Below are 11,183 nucleotides of genomic sequence, written 5' to 3' on the forward strand. Positions count from 1 at the left end.
GACCCTCCCGGACTGGGGCACGAACCCGCGTCCCCTGCATCGGCAGGCAGACTCCCAACCACTTGCGCCACCAGGGAAGCCCTAACCCTGATATTTATTTCATCTTTGTTTTCTCTTCTTTGCCTGAAAAGATTAATGAGGAATGTGAGCTTCCAAAGGAGGCATCCTTGTCTGAGCTATCATATGTCCAACCGAAATGAAATTAAAAAGCCACTATAGGGACTTCCCTGGTGGTCCAGTGGTTAAAAATCTGCCTTCCAATGCAGGGGTTGTGGGTTCGATCCCTGGTTGGTGTACCAGGGATCCCACATGCTGCGCGGCAACTAAGCCTGCGTACTCTAGTGTCCGCGCACAAGGAAAGATCCCACATGCCGCAACGAAGATCCCGTGTGCTGCAACTAAGTCCCGACGCAGCCAAATAAATAAATAAAATTTTTTTTAAAAACCACTTTAACAGGAGAAACCTTAAACCATGTATTAGTTACACACAAGTATGGAGGAATGTGGGGGCCTCTATTCTCTAAATTAAAAGAAACACAACAACAACTAACTTACTTTAAGAGCAATTATTTGGGTTGGCAAAGGAGGCGAGTGTCTGTGGTGCTCATAATCAGTCAAGTCTAGGGATAACTAAAGAGAAAAACTGTCAGGAGTTGGAGCTAGAAAATCAGCACAGGAATATCTGGGACTGAGTCCCACCTGGCCCAGATGCTCTTGAGTCACCTAAAATGAATCAGTATTGCCTTTGTGTTTCAATCCTTCAGCAAGTGTGTATTTTCAGAGCACCCATTGTTGGGGTTAGCTGTTGTGTGGCCCACACAGTGTTCATTTCCTGTTTTCCCACTCACAGCAGCTTGACTACTCCTCAGAGAACCATCCTTCCCACTTCAGTCCACATGGAGTAGGACTGACTCTTCTCCCAGAGTTGAGGGGTGTACAACTGTATTAGTTATCTATTGCTGTGCAACAAATCACCCCAAAACTCAGTGGCTTAGAACAGTAATAATTATTTATTATTTCACATGGTTTCTGTGGGTTAAGGATGCCAAATTGGCTTGGCTGGGTGGATCTGGCTCAGGGTCTCTCATGAAGATGCAATCAGATGTCAGTTGGGACTGCACTCCTCTGAAGGCTTGATCAGAGCTAAAGAACCCACCTCCAGGTGGATCCGCTCATGTGGCTGGCAAGTTGGTAACAACCGTTGGCCAGAGGCCACAGTTCCTCTCCACAGGGCTGCTTGAGTATCCCCACAACATGGTTCCTGGCTTCCTTCAGAGGGAGCAATCCAAGAGATCAAAGCAGAAGCAGCTGTGCCTCTATGATTTAGCCTTAGCAGTCACATGCCATGACTTCATCCATATTTCTGTTGGTCACAAAGGCCAGCGTTTGTTCAGCATGGAGGAGACAAAGGACATGAATATCAGAAGGCAAGATCATTGGGGGCCATCTTGGAAAGTGGCTACCACATGGATCTGAGTCTGGCAATCACCATATTCCAAACCCTCAGCCATAGTGACTGGCTCAAGAATTGATACATGATCCAAATTATACCAAATTCTGAGATCTTTATTGGAGTCAAGAAGAAAGAAAAGTTCTCTTTCTTTTTTTCGGTCGCGCCACGCAACGTGCAGGATCTTTGATCCCCCAACCAGGGATCGAACCCACGCCCCCTGCAGTGGAAGCGCAGCATCTTAACCACTGGACCACCAGGGAAGTCCCCCAACACAAGCTTCTTTACATGGTGGTTGGGTCCCCACAGAGTAATAGTGGGAGCTGCCAGATCTTTTGAGGCCTAGGCTCTGATACTCATACAACATCACTTCCTCCACATTCTATTGGTCAAAGCAAGTTATAAGGCCAGCTCTGATTCATGGGGAGAGGAAGTAGCCCTCCTGCCCCATCCACAAGCAGCCACTCATCTACTTTCTGTCTCTATAGATTTTTTTTTTTTTTTTTTTGCGGTACGCGGGCCTCTCATTGCTGTGGCCTCTCCCGTTGCGGAGCACAGGCTCCAGACGCGCAGGCTCAGCGGCCATGGCTCACGGGCCCAGCCGCTCCGTGGCATGTGGGATCTTCCCAGACCAGGGCATGAACCCGTGTCCCCTGAATCGGCAGGCAGACTCTCAACCACTGCACACCAGGAAATCCCTCTATAGATTTTTGATGGCCGTTTTACAGGCAACCTACAACAGCTAGGGAGACTATGCAATAAGAGAGATTTGTGTGGCAGATAATGGTGTTTTGAGCTCTGGCAGTAGCAAAGTATCCTCAGGAGAAAATGAAACAATAGCAGTGAAATCTCTTTGCAAAGTGTTACATAAAAACACAAATTTCATAATCTACACTGTCCCCAGCCAGGAACTGCTGTCCCCAGCAGCTTTCTGTTAAGCCAGGCTTTCTCTCCATAGGCCGTGTCTGTCCAATCTCCCTGCCCTCTGTCGAGTTCATCAAAGCTTCTGCTGACTCAAGAAGAATCTAGAGAATGATCACTGCAGTGAAAGCCTCAAATCATCCCCCAGGGCCCCTAATAACAAAACATCTGCTTGCCATTCTTCCCTTTCCCTCTGGGTTTTAGTGAGAAAGCAGCATTAAATGAAGATAATGATAAACAACTTAAAAACTAAGCCTCCTGGCTTCCAAGAAGGGAGGCTTAATTTGAAGGCAGCTAATTATCCACTCTATAATTTACAGATAGTGGTTATCTTGCCTTCTGTCACTGGTCTGCAAACAGTAGTTGGAAAGATTAAAAAAAGTCCGGACTTCCCTGGTGGCGCAGTGGTTAAGAATCTACCTGCCAGTGCTAAGGGACATGGGTTCAAGCCTTGGTCTGGGAAGATCCCACATGCCGTGGAGCAACTAAGCCCGTGTGCCACAACTACTGAGCCTGTGCTCTAGAGCCCGCGAGCCACAACTACTGAAGCCCACGCACCTAGACCCCGTGCTCCGCAACGAGAGAAGCCACTGCAATGAGAAGCCTGTGCACCGCAACGAAGAATAGCCCCCACTTGCCTCAATTAGAGAAAGACTGCACACAGCAACAGAGACCCAGTGCAGCCACAAAATAAAACAAAATTTAAAAAAAAGTCCAAGCTAATGCATTTTAGAAAGAAGAGGGCAGAGAACCCCCAAGTCAAAGAAAAGAATATTATCAAACATGTAGTCCAGATCTCTCATTTGGTGGATAAGGGAACTGAGGCCCAGAAAGGGGATGAGACTTGCCCAGAGAGGTCCACAGCTGGCGGGTGGCCAAAGGGACACAGGAATTGAAGTCTCCATGCTGGCTCCAGCCAAAAGCCCCAACCAGGGAGATGAAAGTGTAGCTCTGTCTGCCCCATGCTGCTCAGAGACTGCACTCAGACCACCCATCGAAGTGGCAATTGGCACATCCGGGCTCTCAGCAATCATCAGTGTGGGACGATGGAGCCACAGAACCGGGGGTAGAAATAATTCCTCAAGGGCTGCGACCAGGTTTAAATTGCAGCGAGGGCTGGGCAGGGGGATTTTTGCTTCACTTTAAGATTGAATATTTTTTATTTGGTAGCGTCTCAGACTTTTCATGTAGGCTCTGAGACGAAGGGCTTTCAAAAGGCACCTCCAGCTACTCTGGTGATGGGAAAGGTAGGTACTTGATGTTTTTAACCATTAAGCCTGGGGTTTCAATATGGTGGAATAGTGCCAGCTCTTTAGCTGTCCTTTGGAGAGCATGAAAAGAAGTTACTGGAAGATATGCCTTGACTATCATGAAAACAGAGGAACCTTGCCTTCTCATGTTCCTGGGTGTTTTCTCCCTGGGCCACATAGTCCCCAGTGGACTCCAGAATGCAGCCACTCTGACCTTCTAATTTCTTAAATGCCCCGGTCCCTTCACACTTCAGGGCACTAGCCATGCTGCTTCCTCAGCCTGAAATGCCCCCCATGCTCTCCTTATCAAGGTAAAGCCTTCATCTCTTCTTTTCCCAGGTTATAATCATTTTCCTGATATATACACTCCTAGCTAGCTCCCTGAATTCCCCCATGTATCACTGCTCACAGTTCATCATCTTGTATTTTTTGTGAGATTATTTAATCAGTGACCGCCTCCCTCATTAGACTATGTGTCCTGACAAGTTATGAACCTCATCTGTTTTGTTCCCTAAACTTATTCCCAATTCTCAGCTTAGTACCTGGCACCTAATTGCATGCAATAAATATTTGCTGAATGAATGATTGAATCAAAGTGCCAAGATAGTCTAGAATGACTCTTCTTTCTTAAAAATATTTATTTATTTATTTATCTGGTCGCACCAGGTCTTAGTTGTGGCAGGCAGGCTCCTTAGTTGTGGTATGCATACTCTTAGTTGCGGCATGCAAACTCTTATTTGAGGCATGCGAACTCTTATTCGCAGCATGCTTGCGGGATCTAGTTCCCAGACCAGGGATCAAACCCAGGCCCCCTGCATTGGGAGTGTGGAGACTTATCCACTGTGCTACCAGGGTAGTCCCAAGAACAATGCTTCTAATTCCAAGTAAAGAAACTGTGGCCCAGAGATGGGCAATGACTTGCCCAGGATCACATGCAGGCATCTAATAGGTCCTTGCTGATTATTCACTCCCTTAAAATACCTTGGCACGTGGGACACAGCCACTTCAAGGCAATGCAAGGCTGAGGGACTCAGCTGTGTTCCATACTCGGGACAACTGTAGTCCCCTCCTTAGCAGAAGGCTCCCCATGAGGCAGGAATTCTAAACCTGAGTCAGTGAAGGGGCTCCAGGATCTATGCATCCCCTGAAATGTATGCAGGTATACTGCGGAGCTTTTTTCAGTAGAAGGGCTGCCAGGTTTTATCCGAACTTCAAATGAGCAAGATCCCCAAATGCTAAGAATCACTCACACTAGCTCTTTGCTGAATCTCTTCTTTCCTTCTCACTAGAAAAGCCACTCCACGGCCCAAGAATCTCTGGCAGCAGAAACAAGGCTTAGTGTGAGGCTGCGAGGCTAGCAGAGGTCAGGGCTAAGTGACTAACACGTGCAATCAGAGAGAAATGCATTTTCAGCTTCAGCTGGTTGAGGGTATCAGGGAAAGCTTCCTGGAATAGGTGCGAATTAAGCTGGGCTGTAGTGAACTGTGAAGGTTTGAGGGGCTAGAAGTGATGTAGGGAGAAGGATAGGATCCCAAATTCCCTTCTGGGAGCCCCAATGTCCTCATCAACTCCCCATGCCCCAAAGGAGAGGTCGTTTAAACTGTCTAGCATCAGAGTCTTTTGGGTCCAGACACCAGCCTGGCTGTAGAATCTCTTTTTCCTTCTCCCTTTTGAAGTCAACACAGGCTGTTTTTGTGATGCCAACCATCACCGGCAACCCTTTGTCCCCTCTGTTGAATTATTCATCCGGTGAGATGAATTATTAATTTCTAATTTTGTACAGCAAATGCCAGGCAAACAGGTAGAAATGGATTTGGGACCCTGGGCATGGAGCCACAGACCTCCCCAGGTCCCCTTAAGCACAGGCCACCAGGGCCAAGAAATTATGCAGGAATTTGCAAGGGTCTCGCCCTGGAATGCATTTGACTGAGGGCGAAGTTGGTACAAGATCATGGTGCCCCTTGAAGTGGCTGGGCTCCACTCTCCTCTGGCTCTCAGGCACGTTGCTTTCCTGGGTCTTCGCTGTGGCGATCCTGACTGGCTCCAGTGCTAGGCTGTATTGCGTGTCCACAGTGGGCCCAGCTGCATTCCGTGGAGTGAGTTGGATTTGATTCTGAGCCTAGAATCTAAGTGGCTCAGGGTTAATCAAGCAGGATTTTTCAACCATAGCCCTGTTGACATTTTGGCCCAGATAACTCTTTTTTGGGGACTGTTCTGTGCATTGTAGAATGTGGAGCGGCATTCCTGGCCTCTACCCACTAGACGCCAGTAGCATACCTCCCCCTGCCCCCAGCTGTGGCAACCAAAAAGTCTTGACATTGTCAAGTGTCCCCTCGGGGGCAAAGTTGCTCCCACTTGAGAGCCACTGGGTTAGTGCTTTCACTTCTTTGAGTCTTTTTCTTTCTTCTTCTTCTCCTGTCTATTCAGTGGGGATCTAGGTAGTAATTACCAAGGTGAAATATGATGGTCAAACAAGATCACAGATGTGAGGTCTCCACCTGTTCAGAGTGTCCCCATCCTGGGACATTTCTGTTACAGGAACTGACTGTTCTCTTTTATTACTGAGTCCAGGTCTCAGTTAGGATTGTGTTCACCTGCAGGTAACAGAACAACCACCTTAACCTGACTTGAACAGTGAAGGGGAGTGATTGGTTCATATAACTGGAGTCCCAGAAGTAAGTTGATCTTCAGGTTTGGTTGATCCCACAATTCACCCATGTCCTCATCCTCAGGGACCAGTTCTTTCTGTCTTTTTGCTCTGCCATATACAGTGAGGGTTTCTACTGAGATTGGTTCACCTTCGGGCCCTAGGAAGATCTTCAACAGCCGTCAGCACCATGGGCCTTCTTATTCACTTCAGGGTCTGAAAGAACACATCTGTTCCTGCATTCCAAGCCAGAGTCCTGAGAGCCAACCTGACTGGGCCACTTAAGTCACAAGCCCACTTTGAAATTAGCATCTACATTCAGTAGAATGGGTGTGCTGTGTGGTTTATGCCCATCAAGTCCCACCCCTGGAACTTGGGATGGAATCACCTTTCCCAGGGTATGGCTGTGTAGATACTCAAATGAAGAAATGAAGATCTTAGCACCAACAGGATCCAGTGAGTGTTCTAGAACCAATCATTCTGGTGGAGGGGAGGAATAGACTAGTTGATTGGCTGGACCTGGGTCTTGGCCAACCCTTGGAGATGAGGGCATGGGGAGGCGGGGAAGTCAGCCTCACCCAAGTGGAGGGACTGAAAGGGGGGGAAGCTTGGTTTCCTAATCCCCAAATAGGGATGCAGCTACCAGGAAAGGGCATAAATGGATGCTGGGCAGGCAAGAATAAAAGGTGTCCATTGAATGAGGTCAAGAGAGGGCTGTGGAGGTGGGGGCATGTTAGGATATCTATAGAGGGGATCAGACATCTCTGTGTACCACTTCAGCGGCACGGAGCTCACCATTTATTCCAACTAATGACAGGTGCTCTCAGGTGCGACTTGACAACGCCCCTCCTCTCTCTATGCCACCTGTCAGGCTCAGTACTCACCCTGTGTAACCTAGAAATGTGGGATGTTAATGCTCACACGGCAACCCTTGACCAAAGGGATTCGGAGCTGATGGCTAAATGCTTTCCCTTTTATTCCTCAGAGTGGACACATCCCAGATATGTTTCCTACGGCATCTCAGACAATCCCAAGGTATTGAGCCACCAGTCACCCACATCAGATCCACCCATGGCCCGCCTTGTCCTGGCTCTTGCTCCTTGCCTGTCCTTCACTCCTGCTCCCTGGGGCCACTTCCTAAATAAACTATTCACACAGAAGACTTTATCTCAGATTCTAATTTTGGGGGGGACTTCCCTGGTGGAGCAGTGATTAAGAATCCGCCTGCCAATGCAGGGGACACAGGTTTGAGCCCTGGTCCAGGAAGAGCCCACATGCCGCAGAGCAACTAAGCCCGTGCGCCACAACTACTGAGCCCGCGTGCCGCAACTACTGAAGCCAGCACACCTAGAGCCCGTGCTCTGCAACAAGAGAAGCCCACAATGAGAAGAGAAGAGAACCACAATGAGAAGCCCACACATCGCAATGAAGAGTAGCCCCCGCTCGTGGCAACTAGAGAAAGCCCGCGCACAGCAATGAAGACCCAACACAGCCAAAAATAAATAAAATAAAAATAAATAAATAAGTAAAATAATTTTGGGGCAACCCAGGATAAGTCAAAGATCTTAGCTAGTCTGAGATTTAGATGTAAGTCTTTATACTTTTTAGACAGCATGTGAAAATAAAAGAAAGTTTTGTGCCTTTAAATTGGCCTCCTGCCTGTTGATTGGGGGCCATGTTCAGTGGAAACTGCTCTCAGCGCTGAAAGTCAAGCCTCTTGAGACCATGTGAGTTCCAGACCTTTCTTGGCAGGAGGCAGTGGTCTGCCAGCTGCTGTGCCCAGGGTGTGCCAGGCGGGCGGCAGGAGTGTCCCAAGATGAACCCCTGCCCAGAGAAGCTGTCAGGGGCTGACTGCAGCCTTGAGAACTTTATCAAGATGTCACCAGCCAAACTGGGAAGGCTGCCCTGCCTCCAGCTGCACCCTGTGATTCTGACTGACATGCCCTCCACTCCACTTGGGCATCAAGAGCTCACTTGGGGTGGCCCGCCGGTGACAAGGCACAAAGCAGTCTTTGCAGAGATAGTGAGAGGGGCCTGGAGAAAGGGCTGTCTCCTTTTCTGTAGCCGCCTGCCTCTCCTCCACTGGCTATAGACACATGTCACAGTAAGTCTCTGCTTCCTGCTCCCTAGGCTCGGTTTCCTCCACCGATGCTCACTGACAATCCCTGACACTGTTGGGATGAATGCCTCATTTTCTCAACCTTCTGGCCACAGCCCATACACCTACTGTGCGCCCCTCCTGGCAGGGCCCTTGGCCACCTCTCCTGAGCTCAAACCTTGCTCCTTGCTGCCAAAAAGGCCCTCAGGCCCAGTATGCCTTGCCTTTTGACAATCCTCTAGCTCTCCAACAGAAACCCAGAGCAGGGCTGGCAGGGCATGGAGGCAGCCCAGTTTATACATATTTGGCAATATCTCAGTTTATGATCAGGTATACCAGGGAAATTTGGGACAGGACTGAATAGTAACAGATTAGCCCCAATCTGTGTCATTCCTCAGCAATTTTTTTTTGGGGGGGCCACATCGCATGGCTTGTGGGATCCTGGTTCTATTATGTAGAAAATAAGCTACAAGGATATATCGTACAACATGGGGAATATATTTTACAATAACTATAAATGGAGTATAACTTTAAAAAATTGTGAATCACTCTACTGTACACCTGTAACTTACATAATATACTTCAATATAAAAAAAAAAGCAGGGACTTCCCTGGTGGTCCAGTGGTTAAGGCATTGCACCTCCACTGCATGGGGCATGGGTTCAGTCTCTGGTCAGGGAACTAAGATCCCACATGCTGCACAGTGTGGCCAAAAAAAAAAAAAAAAAAATTTTAATTTTATAAAAGCAAAGTTTAAATAAATAAATAAATCAGTTTAAACATTACTCTTCCAATTGCACTCCTCTTATTTTTTTAAAAATTATTTTTGGCTGCGTTGGGTCTTTTTTGCTATGCACAGGCTTTCTCTAGTTGCAGCGAGCGGGGGCTACTCTTCATTGCAGCGTGCCGACATCTCAGTGTGGTGGCTTCTCATTATGGTGGCTTCTCTTGTTGTGGAGCACGGGCTCTAGGCATGCAGGTTCAGTAGTTGTGGCTCGCGGGCTCTAGAGCACAGGCCATTGTGGCACGTGGGCTTAGTTGCTCTGTGGCATGTGGGATTTTCCTGGACCAGGGATCGAACCCTTGTCCCCTGCATTGGCAGGCGGGTTCTTAACCACTGTGCCACCAGGGAAGTCCCACACTCCTCTTTATCTTCATGTTTTATGGATTTTATGAATCAAATAAATGTATTTTCTAAGTAGTTTTAAGCTCTTCCTTCCTCCATTCCTCCCTTCTTTCTTTCTTTCCTTCCTTCCTTCCTTTTCTTAAGTATCGTTGAATCTGGCCTATTCTTTTCTCCCCCCTCGGAATCACCGCACCTCTGTGACTGCTGGTTACTGAAAGGGCATCTCCACAGGCTCTTACTACCCACACCTTGGTGAATCCAAGAGCTGGGAGGCCTAGAATTCTTGATTTTGCTCTCCTCTCTGTTTCCATCCTTGGTGACCCACGGGCAGGCCTCTAATTTGTAAGTCTGGGCTTACCTGTTTGGAAAATGGGTTAAATTATTAATGCCTCCCTCAACAGGGTGTTGAAATTTAATTACTGTTTGCAGCATTGCTTAAGATGTTGAGATGAAAGGCAGTTTTAAAAGTCCGTGTTATTGGCATTAGTAATAAAGCTGAGGAATTTGTGAGTTTGCAAGGTTGTCATAACTGGGAAAAGGGAGGGGGGGAAAAAAAAGGTTGATTTATGTGGAAAAACCTTGCCCAAAAAACAGCCACAGATCCTGGTTGGTATAAATAGCAAGAACATCCTGTACCTCAAAGGACTTTGCAAATTTCACATTCTTCCCTGTCCCTAAAAAGATTGAACCCACACTTCCAAAACTGAAAACAAGGAGTTACCTGGGGTTTTAAGGAAAGAAATTCAGGGGCCAATTTTTGGCTGAGACAGTTTTCAGTTCTCTACAATTTATAAGAAAAACGTAGTTAAAGAACAAGTTCTTCATTTTTACCCTCAGTACTTTGCTTTTTCTTTTTGCATTCTGATCACATTTCTACCAACATAGCAGTTAACAAGGACTTTTAGAAACCTACTATTTTTGTGAACACTTTATAAGGGGAGGTTAGGATAAAATAAAAGGTTAAAACTCAGCCCATGCCCTCAGAACATTTACTGTCAAGCCAGAAGATAAATAGGAGCAAGTGGCCTATATTTAGAATTTATTTCACGGTGCCCTGTTATTAATAATAACTGCCCCCTTTGGAGTGTCCCAAGTCCTTTGAAATGTATTACTTCATTTGATCCACTGGCAGTGCTGGAATTACAAGCTCTGATTTGAGGTGAGGAAGCTCAGACACAAGTGACTTTTCTAAGGCCATACAGCCTGCAAGTGATGGTTTTGGGACTTAAACTTAGTCCTGGGAATTGGAATGGTCTAAGGGAATCTAGTGGAAAGATCTAGTGTTCCTTTCACTGTAGTACTGTCACACTTGCAAGCTAATCAAAGGAAAGGGCTAGCCTTTTGCCCCAGGTTCAAGGCCAGCTTAAGCCAGAGACCAATGCCATGTGGCATCTAATCAAAGAGGAGCAGTGTAGAGGTTAAGGGTGTGGGTCTTGGACTCAGAGGCTCTGGTTTTGTTCCTGACTCTTACTGACTATGTGGATTGGGGCAAATGACTTGACTTTGCTGAGCCTGTTTCCTCATCTATTAAATGGAGATATAATAATAGTGTTTCTGTCTTCCTTAAGTTCTCTTAAAAGAGATCATCTGTGGAGAGTGCTTAGCCCAGTGCTTGACATATCCAGTCTTTGCTAAAAGTTATCAGGTGAGACCATGCTAGTAAAAATAAATGCTAAATGCACCTTTACCCC

This window comes from Neophocaena asiaeorientalis, unplaced genomic scaffold, assembly GCF_003031525.2.
Source record: "Neophocaena asiaeorientalis asiaeorientalis breed wild unplaced genomic scaffold, Neophocaena_asiaeorientalis_V1.1 scaffold828, whole genome shotgun sequence".
In the NCBI taxonomy this organism is placed as follows: domain Eukaryota; kingdom Metazoa; phylum Chordata; class Mammalia; order Artiodactyla; family Phocoenidae; genus Neophocaena; species Neophocaena asiaeorientalis.